Below are 12,924 nucleotides of genomic sequence, written 5' to 3'. Positions count from 1 at the left end.
TTTAAGCATGTCAGTAAACTTATGATTCAGAAAATTGAAAAATACGAGCTACATGATTCATATTCATTGTTTGTAAATTTAAATGACTTATTCAACCCAGCAAATATTGTAAAGACGAATGTTTGTAATGTTAATGCACTCACAAAAAGGGTTAAAACACTGAGTTACTTCAAGGATATAAAACGTACTGAATGCAGTATCACTTTGAAAGGAATTGTTTTGAAACAATCAGCCAACACTTTCAATGTTAAACTTGACGTGATTGAGGCATTACGAGCTCTTACGTTGAATTACCCTGAATTTACATCTGCCGTATTGAAATGTGTTTGGGTTTCTTGTTCATCTGTTGAATAAATTGGTGTATGAAAACCTTTTTCATCATTATTTTGTTGCCTAATGCATAATATTGGGTTAGTTTTTCACGTAAAAATCTCTTTTCAATTTATACGAAATTGTTGCGATTATCTTACAATTATTAATTAGCCATAAAACTCGAAATATGATATTTTTATCACTTTTTTTCGAAATTAATACGGAATTCTGCGATCTCTAGCCCATGATATAAGTTACTCGTCGCAGTCAATAAAATTTCGTAAAACAACTGATTAAAAAAGTTACTCGTCGACTGCAACACATGTAAATAGAGAACAAGTTCAACGGAGCACGACCACGCCGCCTTCTATAGCACACAGTAGAGGGACTCTAGAACACAGTTTGCCTGAAACACTTCGTCGTTGTTCCTGAAATAACTCCTACGTGACATATTTATCGATTTTCAGATTTTTGCTTTATTAAATAACTTAAATAGTAATACAGCAAGTAATAAAATCTTCTATATGTAATTATATTTTTTTCTTTCGAAAATGTAAGAATTCACAGTCTCCTATGTACCACTGCGATGAATGAATGAATGAATGAATGAATGAATGAATGAATGAATGAATGAATGAATGAATGAATGTTAGCCATGATGTCCCATGTTGGGCACAGGCCTCCCTCGACAGGGATGGCTCAAGTGTACTCGCTTGGTGAGCCAATCCAGGTGAGCTTGTCGTGTACACTACTTTTGTGACATGGTTAATAACCCTGTTCAACTTTAACTAGTCTCAGGACTCTGTTCTTTGTTCTTTTTTTTTTCTTGCACTACACACATTATAGGTACTGCTGACACCGGCACTTTGACAAACACTGATTGCTATTTACACTATTTACCTGACACTTTCTCAACACTGACTTTACTATTTACAAAACTTATCTTACACTTTCACTAAAACTGACTTTACTATTTACAGTATCTTAATACTTATTACGTTATCTATTTACAATGATCTTCCCTAGTTCTTTCCACAAAACTCTGTTCTTTGCTGTCATCGACCATTGTTTCCCCGCCTCTTTGGTAAACATGTCAGACCATCTGAGCCGTGGTCTTCCCTGTCCTCTCTTTCCGACGAAGGGGTCCCACATCGTGACTGCATGGGTCCATCTTGCCTGGTGTAGTCTCGCCACATGTCAGCCCCAGGTCCACTTCGTTGCCGTGGCTCGTTCTGCTGTGTCAGTAGTGTTCGTCAGTCTTTGTAGTGTTTCGTTTGTCATTCTGTCTCGTATTTTTCTTTGCATCTTCCTCTGGCATGTTTGTATACTTGATCGTTGTCTCTCGGACAACGTCTAAGTTTGGCAGCCGTAGAATGAATAAATGCGTTTTTCCTTCCTACTGAAAAATTTTATATTTTGCACATAGGAATTATTGCAGGAACAACAATGACTTGCTTCTCTCCCATGGGGCAAAAAGTTTCGCTCTCTGATTATAAAGAAATTTAATATTTAATAATTCTTGTTACAGATTAAGGTAAATGTGCAGAGCTAGTAAACATAATAAACATATTGGAAAATAATTATTCTACAAAAATAAAAGAGTACAAATGCCCGAAATTTCACAAAGTATAAAGTAAGTTTTCACAGGTAAAATAAATGTAGGCCTATTACCGTTACCACAATTCGAACGAAAAATGAGTAGGGGGCACCCGGGTTTGAACCGGGGACCTCTCGACCTGCAGTCGAATGCTCTACCACTGAGCTATACCCCCACGACAGTTTCCTAATAACAATCAATAACATGAGTGTACTTGTCAAATTGAGCTTGAGACAAGCGTTATCAGGAACAGATTGGATGGCTCTCTTCATTATAATATTACGCCGTACAAGGATCGTTACAATTTATTATTTCAATATCCAAGTCTTGTTTTGATCTTTGGCTGAAGGTTTAAACAAAGTTTTCTGATTTGATTTGGCGGTTTTTTTTCCTTCAACAAGAAAGGCTAATTAAACTACTAACGAAACAACCTACATTTAGGCATGTTAGTCTTGGATATTTCCTGGAAGCCAATGTTGAGCCATTCGAAAAACATTTTGGTGATTTCTGCGTTTAATTTCCTCCCGAGTGTCATTTATATTTGTTGCTGTTGCTCCAAGATATTTGAATTTTTCCACCTCTTCCAAGGATGAGTCTCCAATTTTTATATTTCCATTTCGTACAATATTTTGGTCACGGGACATAATCATTAACTCTGGGTTTCCAAAAACACTCTATGAAAGTTTCACATAAAAAAAATTCTCGAAAGGAAGCAAAACGAGTAAACTTGTATTGAAATTTTTGTTTCAAATATCTCAAAGAATAACCCCTTGAAATTAATGCCATTACTTACGTTTACAACATATAGGAAGGAAGAAAAAGAGAAAGTAAAATGAAGAAAGGAAGAAAGAAACAAACAAAAAGAAAAAAGTATAACGAAACGTAAACAAAAAGCCAAAATGAATGAGATGTAAACAATGTATAGAAATATGAAATAATAGTAAAATAGTAATAATAAAAGATAGTAAAGTACAGAGCATACAATAAAAATAATATATAGATGCATAAAAAGAAATGTTAAGATAACAAGTAGCACGACTTCTCTCTGAAAAGCAATATCGGGAAAAATAATTAAACAAAAATAAATAAAGTTAAATAAAATAAAGAATCACTAGAATATCTAAGTGTAGATAGAGGATACGTGGAAACATACAACTCTTGTCATAACTGTAAGTTTGGCAACTCATCATGAGATAATTTTGTAACTTTAACTTAAAATATTTCAATGAACTCATACTAAACGAAACTTCAACGTGCTCATAATTTGTGTGAATGTTTTGTAAGCAATGTTCGTAAATATGATCATATTACCCCATCCCTGGAAACAATAGGTTGGCTTAAACTAGACAAGAAAAGAAATTTACATTCACTTCTCTTTCTCTTCGAAATCTTGATCCCTTCTATTCCTTCGTACCTGTAGTCTCGCTTCACTTACCTTTCTTCCCATCACAATCTGAACACACGCTCTCGCCATGAAACAATACTAACAATACCATCCCATCGCACCTCCTCATACTCATCCTCTTTCACAATAGCCCTGCCAAGACTCTGGAATTCGTTACCTGCTAGCATCAGGGACTGTCGAAATAAAATTGAATTCAAACGAAAACTTACTAGCCACTTGGTTAGTAATTAAGACTCGTTCAGACATGGTTTCTTGTAAATAGTTCCCTTAATCTATCATAAAATACTTCAATATATGGTAATTTCATCACTATAGAATTTTGTTATTGTAGGTTTAATTTGTAATTCAGTAAATACAAAAATATTCTTTGTTATTAACTTCTATGATAAATTGTCTAGCTTTCATTAATCAGGTAATCTTGTCGTACTTTAATTTTTATTGTAATTGTAATTGTAAATTTAATATTAATTGTAATTTTATTCTTCATATTATAGTTGTAATCCCCTGGTAGAGGGGCAGAGAAGGCCTGACGGCCTTATCTCTACTAGGTTAGATAAATAAATACTACTACTAATACTGCTATTAAATAATAGAAATATGACGACACTGAGGACAATGATGTAGGCCTAACCTCGTGCGAATTGGTAAGACTAGTCTCGTGTTCATAGAAAGCCATACAACATTTGAAGAGTCCACTGCAAGAATGATGGATGTCTTTTGGAATACATTTTGCAGGAGAAGCAATTGAAAGTTTGAAATGCTTAGCTCTCAAAGCTTAACTGTGATTTTCCGATCATTACTGAACAATGACTATCAGTGTTAATGCCATATAACTCTCTATATACATTCTATATGTCTTAAGCTATGCATTGACAGTCTGGTTCATTTTCGACAAGAAAGTGGCATCCATCATTCTTGCAGTGGACTCTTCATTTAGAAAGCGTTATGTTTATTTTTCAGTTAATTTTTTCTCCTTAGCTCATAAAATACGCACTCAAAATAATAAGTCCGAAAGTTAGAGGTGTGTTACTTAGCACAGTATTTTCATTTCATCACACGATGACGTCATCCACCGTCCACCCAGGTGTCCCTTGTTCTGCCTCAGACAGAGAAAAAAATATATATTTCTGAGGAATTAAAAAGAATAGCATGGCCATCGAGTTCTGTTTCCAGTTCAATGGTTCCACAGCACCCGTTTGTCTGAAAAGATCTCATGTACAGTCCAGACAGAATGCTAGCGCGACAAACCCAACAACTAGAGATGAAGAAAGAGTAGCTACATTAAAATAACTAGAAATGAACAAAACTGCCGCTCTCGCTCGCTGTGTTCGTTGCATTTGTCTTTCGAGTCTTGTCTCGTCATTCTCGTGCGCTTCGAGTCTCGCTCATCATTCTCGAAATATCATTTGGTCGGCGTGGAAAGATTTAGTAACTTTGGATAGAGTACATAATTGACATAAATAACATTATAAACTTTTAATTGGGACAAAAAGACAAAACAGAACAGTACCTTAGTTATCAAAATGTTCTGGTTCTACTATAGTTATGATATTACCTATGGTCATATAAAGAGAAAGAAAAAACAATTCTCAAATAAATTTTCATTTCTAAGAAACATAAAACATAACGTTAATATCTTGATCTCAAACATATGAAAAGAAAATTCCTAGCCTTTAATAAGGCCCTAGTAATTAAATAAAGATTGGGAAACGGATTATTATACACTGAAAGGTAGAGATGAAGTTTCAAATAGTAGGCTACTTGATTGTTTATACATATATAACAGTTGCCAATGTAGATAAAAGTTCAGTCAGGTATAAACAACTGTGGCGATTCAAGGCTATTTGACGTTCGGGACTTCGGGAGTGATCAATCTCGATGTCTCGAAACACTCACAAGTAGTCTTTACGTCAACGACGTGACGTATACATCATTGTCGTGCGCGTTTTCGGCTTTGCGGACACTGTTTGTCTTGCTTTCTCGATCGTTGTTCGTCTCTACCAACAACCTAATCGACTTGATTCGGAAAGATTCTAAATCTGACTCGATCGCGCTCAGAATTAATATTACATGTCTTCTGTACGCCTTACAGCGAGAAAGTAGATTTCTATATGTCGTCTTTTTGTTTGTTTGTTTTTCTATGTACTGTGATTTTTCATAAACTATTATACGAATTTTCCTTATAATAATATATAGTATATTATCTGATACTCAATTCAACAGGAAATGCTGCATGTGAAATAATTATATTATTCTTACATTAATAGTCAATGGGCTTAATGTAATTAAAAAAAAAAACATAAAATATTGCGATTTACCCGAAGTGGATTCCAACCGCATTGTTTTAAAAATATAGTAGTAGTAGTAGTGGCAGTAGTATTGGTGCTAATAGTAGTGACAATCTTGGTAGTAGTATACCTGGTAAGGTTTATCTTGTCTCAGTAGCAATAAAACCAAGTCCCTTCAAATGAGGGTGGAGATTATAGGAGGGTTGTAAATTTTCAGGATTCCTTTCAAAATCTTGTTATTGTACAGGCTGCCGGAACTCAGTTTCTTCAAAGACAAGCTCAGTGACGGAACTACACAGTACGAAGAGAGATATTTTGTAATTTTATTTTGCGCTACAGAATGTATCAACTGGTCCCTTCCGCCACTGGATGGATGAACGGCATCGCTTCACTCCCCCATTGCCATAACAACACAGATGACGTAAGACATATCTCCTTTCTCTCTCTTTTCACAGTGAGACAAGATACATCACACAGACTTTAGTAGCAGTGGTAATGGTAGTGGTGGTTATAGTAGTGGTAGCAGTAGTTGTGATATTAATATTGGTAGTGGTAGTAGTAGAGATGATAGCGGTGGTAGAATAGTAATAGTAGCCTATTTTAATCTGCGACGTCTCATTTTTATAAGTTCGTTCTCATACTATTTTGAAGATGATTTGTAGTAGACTCTGTCCTGAGTATTTGTTGATTTGTGTTTAGTTTAAAGTTATGTCTGAAAAACAATGGCAGAATTAATAACGATGTAATGCCTCATGGAAAAATATACAAAAAGACGTGGACATATAGATTCAAAAAACTTCAAAAGCCTTTAACACTTCACAAAAGTGAACGTAGGGTAGAATGGTTAAATACATATTTGTTCTTCACAAAAAACATGACCTATAAAAAAATGAATGATTATCAATATCATATTCATTAATGCATAGTATTCTGTCCAAGAACAGGTATTTCACTGCAAACCCAGCATTCTCTAGTCTTTCCTATTTTCTGCCTTCCTCTTTGTCTCCTCATATGATCCATAATGTCGTCTATCATCTGATATCTTCTTCTTTCCCGAACTCTTCTCCCGTTCACCATTCCTTCCAGTGCATCCTTCAGAAGTCAATTTCTTCTCAAACAGTGACTTAGCCAATTCTCTGTCCACTTCACACGCTCCATCCTTTTCCATATCCACATTTCAAATGCTTCTAGTCGCTTCTCTTCACTTGGTCGTAATGTCCATGTTTCTGCACCATACAATGCTACACTCCACACAAAGCATTTCACTGGTCTCTTCCTTAGACTAACATGTTATAAGGTTAAATTGTATTGTTAACTATAATTAACAATAATATGTTTCAAACATAGTTGAGTGGAAGAAAAGGCCTTGTAGCCTTAATTCTGCCAGACAAAATAAAGCTACTACTACTACTACTGCCACTAATACTACTACCACTACCACCACCACCACCACCACCACCACTACCACCACCACCACTACTACTACCATCACCACCACCACTACTACCACTACCACCACTACTACCACCACCACCACTACTACTACCACTTCTACCACTACCACTACCACTACTATCACCACTACTACCACTAACACTACTACTACCACCACCACTACCACTATTACTACTACCACTACCACCACCACCACTACTACTACCATCACTACTACCACTATTACCACTACCACCACCACTACCACCACTATTACCACTACTACCACCACTACTACCACTACCACTACCACCACCACCACTACCACTACTACTACCACTACCACCACTACTACTACTACTACTACTACTACCACTACCACCACCACCACTACTACTACCACTACCACCACTACCACTACTATTACCACCACCACCACTATTACCACTACTACCTCTACCACTACTACTACCACCACCACTACTACTACCACTACCACTACTACCACTACTACTACCACTACCACCACTACTACCACCACTACCACTACCACCACCACTACCACTACTACTACAACTACCACTACTACCACTACCACTACCACTACCACTACCACCACCACCACTACTACTACTACTACTATTACTACTACTACTACTACTACTACTACTACTACTACTACTACTACTACTACTACTACTACTACTACTCACTGTTCATTGTAGACTAAAATTTTTAAGTAGAATTCAGGGGTATTTATTTCTAATGAAAGATCACTGAACTGAATGCGGCAGTTCGCTGTTTGATGCACGTGAATCTTGTTTGAAAGTTGCGAAATACAATGAGACGATAGCTGCTACAGATGTCCGCGCGGTAAAATACCTTTCCCCGTCACTGACTCTCAGAAATTTTCTGCAGAAGTCTTCTCTCTTCTGGTAAACAGTACTGAAACGTGACACAAATTATATTGTCTATAAAAATCGCACTGAATGGTAGACTAAGTTTCAAAAGAGCAATATGATGTTAGTTAGTTGACAGCTTTACAGTAACATAGTACAACATTTACAACAACTTAGCACTGGCAGTGGTATTAGTAGTCGTAACTTTAGTAATAGAAGTGGTACAGAGAGTCCTTCGTATATGACGTAACGAAACGTACAGAAACGTTGCCTCCCATGGTGCGCCTGTCATTCGCGTGACCTTCAAGGGCGTTTGTCGGATGTTGCATGCATTTAGTTCACCGCAGTCTCTTATGACCTAAAGGAATTACTTATTCGTGCATAATGTAGTGTAATCCATTGTGTTCTTATCACAATTTGAGAACACTAAAGCATTACACATATATATTTTAGCATCTACATGCAGTTTGGCTTCAGGAAGAGAAAAGGAACAAGAGATGCAATTGGACTGCTTCGAACAATCGACGAAAGATACCTAGAGAAGAATAAAGAAGTCTATGTAGTATTTATGGACCTAGAAAAGGCTTTTAACATAGTGGATTGGCATAAACTGATGGGGATCCTAAAGAAAATTGGCTTGGATTGGAAAGAGTAACCTTTGTGTGAAACAGCGAGTCAAAGTCAGGATAGGAGAAGTGAAATAGGGAAAGGAGTACGACAAGGATGCCCTTTATCACCTGCCTGTTCAACATCTACTTGGAGGATTTAGTGAAGAACTGTTTTCAGAACATGGGAAAAGTGATAGTAGGAGAAAGAAGAATAAAGTGTGTAATATTTACTGATGAAACTTGCCTATAATGGTAATTAAGACGCTCGTATGAAAATTATGAAACTCGCTTGCGCTCGTTTCATAAACAAACATACTTGCGTCTCAGTTACTACCATTATAGGCTCGTTGCATAATGTACTATTTTCTGTAAGGATTTTCCTGTAAGGAAATTTATATGGATATGATGAATACATTAATGAATTACTGTCCTTTGTATGCTACCAGAAGTTGGGTTGCGGAATTTAAGTGAAAGAACAGAGATCAGAAATGAATACCGTATTGGAAGGTCTGTTTCTGCGACCACTTCAGAAATTATCGATTCCGTGCATAAAATTATCTCGCAGGATCAGATACTCTGAAAATTTCTTTTGAACGTGTCTTTCATATTGCACATCATGATTTGCGTCTGGGAAAGTTAGAATTCTAAATAGAACCTTAAATTATGCAAATCTAGTCTTTCAGGTGAAGCTCCCTGTAAAGCAGATTTGAATAATTTCAAGGGAAAAATTGTTCCGGGGCCGGGTATCTGCTTTACAGGGAGCTTCACCTGAAAGACTAGATTTGCATAATATATACGTCACTGTGTACGTTAACAGAAAACCACAATTCCAAGTCACACAGAGTTTGTGTGCATTCGATGTGGTCTCTGGCGTTTCGTCAGCCCACGCGAGCTATGTGGATATAAAGGGAAAAATTGAGACAGTGTCGGGTGGAGTTCCCGGGTAGCTCAGTTGGGAGAGCGCTGGTACGTTCAACCAGAGGTCCCGGGATCGATACCCGGCCCCGGAACAATTTTTCCCTTGAAATTATTCAGAACCTTAAATGTCTGAATGCTGATCAAAAACGATTCATAGTGATAATTTTCAACTCGCTTAGCCGCCATTTTGAAGAGGATTCTTCCAAATTTTTGGATCGTATTGTAAATATGGACGAAAATTACGATCCACAAATGAAAGTACAATCCAAAGAATGGAAATATCCTGATTCTCCCAGCTCAAGAAATTTCTCGTTCAAAAATTGGCACTAAAGGTCCTAGCATCTGTCTTATGGAACAAAGACGAAACAATTATGGCATACTACTAAGAACAAGGAAAAACTGTATTACCATTCACTGCTGACTAAGGTTCGGGTAAAATTGTTGATAAAGATCTTCGTGAAATTCCAAAAAATGTGATCAGTCATTCGCTCACAAATCTCTGACTGCATTGCAAAAAACTTATCAAGTTGGTGTTGACCTGACTGACCATCCCCATATTCACCAACTACTATCATTCTCCAAAAGTAAAAAGAAATTGGAAGGAAATAAGTTTCATCGAATGCAGATGAGGCAGTAATAGTACTGTGGAAGAGTGGTTTGCAGACCATAACGATAATTTAAAAAGACTTGGAATTGCTTAATGACCGTTGTGCTATTTGCATACAGTTAAAAGATGAATATGTTGAGCATTGTTTTTGGGTACAGTATATTTTACAATATTACGCTAATAACTTATCAATACCTCCTCATATTACATAGATACAGTGGCTCACTTCAATATTCGGGCAACTGCTATTTAATCAGTTTTATGCCGTTACACGGAAATTAAATACAACAAAATTGTATCACAAGAAATAAAACGAAACTTCTACTTGTGATGCATCTCATAACATAATAAACAATAAATCTATATTACAATATAACATTAACTGAAATAGTTTTTTTCTTTACTATACATTTATCACAGCCACTTTAATATTCGGGCAAAATATAAAACAAATTTGAATAAAATAAAATATAAGCTCACACTTGTGCCTAAGAACTAAGCCCTAGTATTTGGTGACGTTCATTCTCTTTTATCACAGTTTCCAGTCTCTTCGGCATGAAGGCAACTAATTTTTCCGTATTTTCACAATCAATTTTGTCCCATAGTTCTCTGATTCTTCTCCTGAGTTCTTTCTTTCAAATTTCCTGACCCTGACATCAAGTTCCTGCCACAAATTCTCAATAGGATTGAGATCAGGTGACTGAGGTGGAGTGGAGATCACAATTTATTATGAAGTAGCCAAGCTCTCACATTACAAGCCTATGTTTTGGATCGTTGTCCTGGTACAAACGGAAAATATTTCTGATATCTAGTTTCTCTGCACTACTGCGTAAATTATTTCTCAGGATATTCAAATAATCCATATGATTCTTTATGTGTTCTATAAATTCCATTTTTCCGACTCCAGCTGAAGAAAAATAAACCCATAACATGACATTTTCACAACCATGTTATACTGCTGGTCTCATGCTCTTAGTATTGAGTTCCTCACTCGGTTTCCACCAAACATATTTTCTTCCATCCGATGTCAACACGTTGAACTTGCTTTCATCTGAAAATATTACACTTCGCCACTAATTTTCATCATTTTTTACGTGTACTTATACTTTCACTAATAAACGACTTCTTCCTTGCCACTCTTCCATTGTATCCGGCTTTCTTATTATGTCTACGCACAGTTTCAGGATGTTTCTTGATTAAGTTTGGCGGTTAGTTTCGATGCACTCAGTTTTGGTTCTACCTGGATTTTTCTGATGAGAAGATTTTTTTTCTCTTCTGATGAGAATTTCTGGTCGACCTTTTTGAGATGTAGAAACTATTCTGTCCTCTTTTTCATAGTGCCTTATTATATCATGAACTGTACTTTTACACGTTTGCAACGTCTGTGCAATTTGTCTTTCAGCGTGACCTTTGTGTGATGGAAAATCACATGCTGACGTTGTTCAAATGTCGTATTTATTCCTTTTCATCCCATTTAGTGACGTCTTTACAGAAACTGAACACAGTAGAGGACCGGTAAGACAAGCCACTCCTACCCCTTCTTCTAGTACACGCCTGCACAAACAGCGCTCAACGAGCGCGCGCGCTCGTTCGGGGCGGGAGAGCGGTGTTTACCGCTCGCCGAAACGGAGAGGAAGATACGTCAGAATGACATAGACTTGCTATACTGTATATAAGTAGAGGAGAGGGAAATGACCACTCAGTTATCTAGTGGAGTGCAGTGCGTATTCTCAGTAACTGTTTCACGTTGCTTACTACTGCTACAGTACAGTATGAAGGAATCTAAAAGACGGAAAAGTGGTAATCAGACAAATTCTTTCAATGTTGCATGGGAAAATGCTTATTTTTTCATAGCTGCTGGAGTAAATACTCAGTGCTTTATCTGCCACAACATTTTGAAAGGTAGAAAGAAACGTAACATAATACGTCATTACGAGTTTAGATATTAATCTTCAACAATTTAAATATCTCTCTTCAGGGAAAAGGCCAGCTCATTGTTGATATGTTGAATAAATTACGGGATTTCAGTCGTAAACTTACACTTTTCGTAAGTCAGTTTCGGGAAGGTAATGTGTCTTACTTTCGAATGATAGAAACTGCTCATGATGAAGCCATGTGAAACGATTATGTGCAAATATTAATTGAAATTCAAAATGAATTTAATTCTAGGTTCCAAGATCTTGTCTTAAGGTTCACACCTGTTGAGTAACGGTTACCGCGTCTAGCCGCGTAACCAGGTGGCCAAGGTTCGATTCCCGGTCGGGACAAGTTACCTGGTTGAAGTTTTTCCGGGGTTTTCACTCAATCCAGTATGAGCAAACGCTGAGTAACTTTCGGTGTTGAACCCCGGACTCATTTCACCGGCATTATCACCTTCTTCTCATTCAGACGCTAAATGATATAAGCTGTTCATAAAGCGTCGTAAAATAACCTACTAAAAATCTTGTCTTAATTGAAAAGAAGTTTAAAGTTACCATAATAAATTCCTTCAACACCAGTTGAAACAATGTCATTTAAGTTACAGGTGGGCCTGGTTGGCGCAGTTGGTATAGCGCTGGCCTTCTATGCCCGAGGTTGCGGGTTCGATTCCAGGCCAGGTCGATTGCATTTAAGAGTGCTCATAATCTCGGCAGTTGCGAGCGTCGTTAAATAAAACATAACATTTAACGATTTACAGCTCGGACTTATTGATCTTCAATGTGGCCTAAGGGCTAAAGATCGTTTGAATAATACTACTAGCCTGGTTGAGTTTTACAAGACTAAACATTAGCAATAATATCTACGACTACACAGGCTAGCTGTGAAAATGATTGCTATGTTTGGTTCAACATTTATATTTGTGAGCAACTGTTTTCT

At 36.9% G+C, this 12,924-nt stretch overlaps 1 non-coding gene across 1 annotated transcript; it reads right to left on the bottom strand.

The window, feature by feature from the left end:
• Positions 1-2,012: 2,012 nt before the first annotated feature.
• On the bottom strand, positions 2,013-2,084 carry TRNAC-GCA (transfer RNA cysteine (anticodon GCA)). The gene has a single exon. It is a non-coding gene; the product is annotated as a tRNA-Cys (tRNA).
• Positions 2,085-12,924: the final 10,840 nt, after the last annotated feature.

Source organism: Periplaneta americana, chromosome 4 (genome assembly GCF_040183065.1).
Source record: "Periplaneta americana isolate PAMFEO1 chromosome 4, P.americana_PAMFEO1_priV1, whole genome shotgun sequence".
NCBI lineage: Eukaryota > Metazoa > Arthropoda > Insecta > Blattodea > Blattidae > Periplaneta > Periplaneta americana.
Note: the sequence above shows the minus strand (reverse complement) of the source record. Positions and strands in the feature narration are given on the sequence as shown.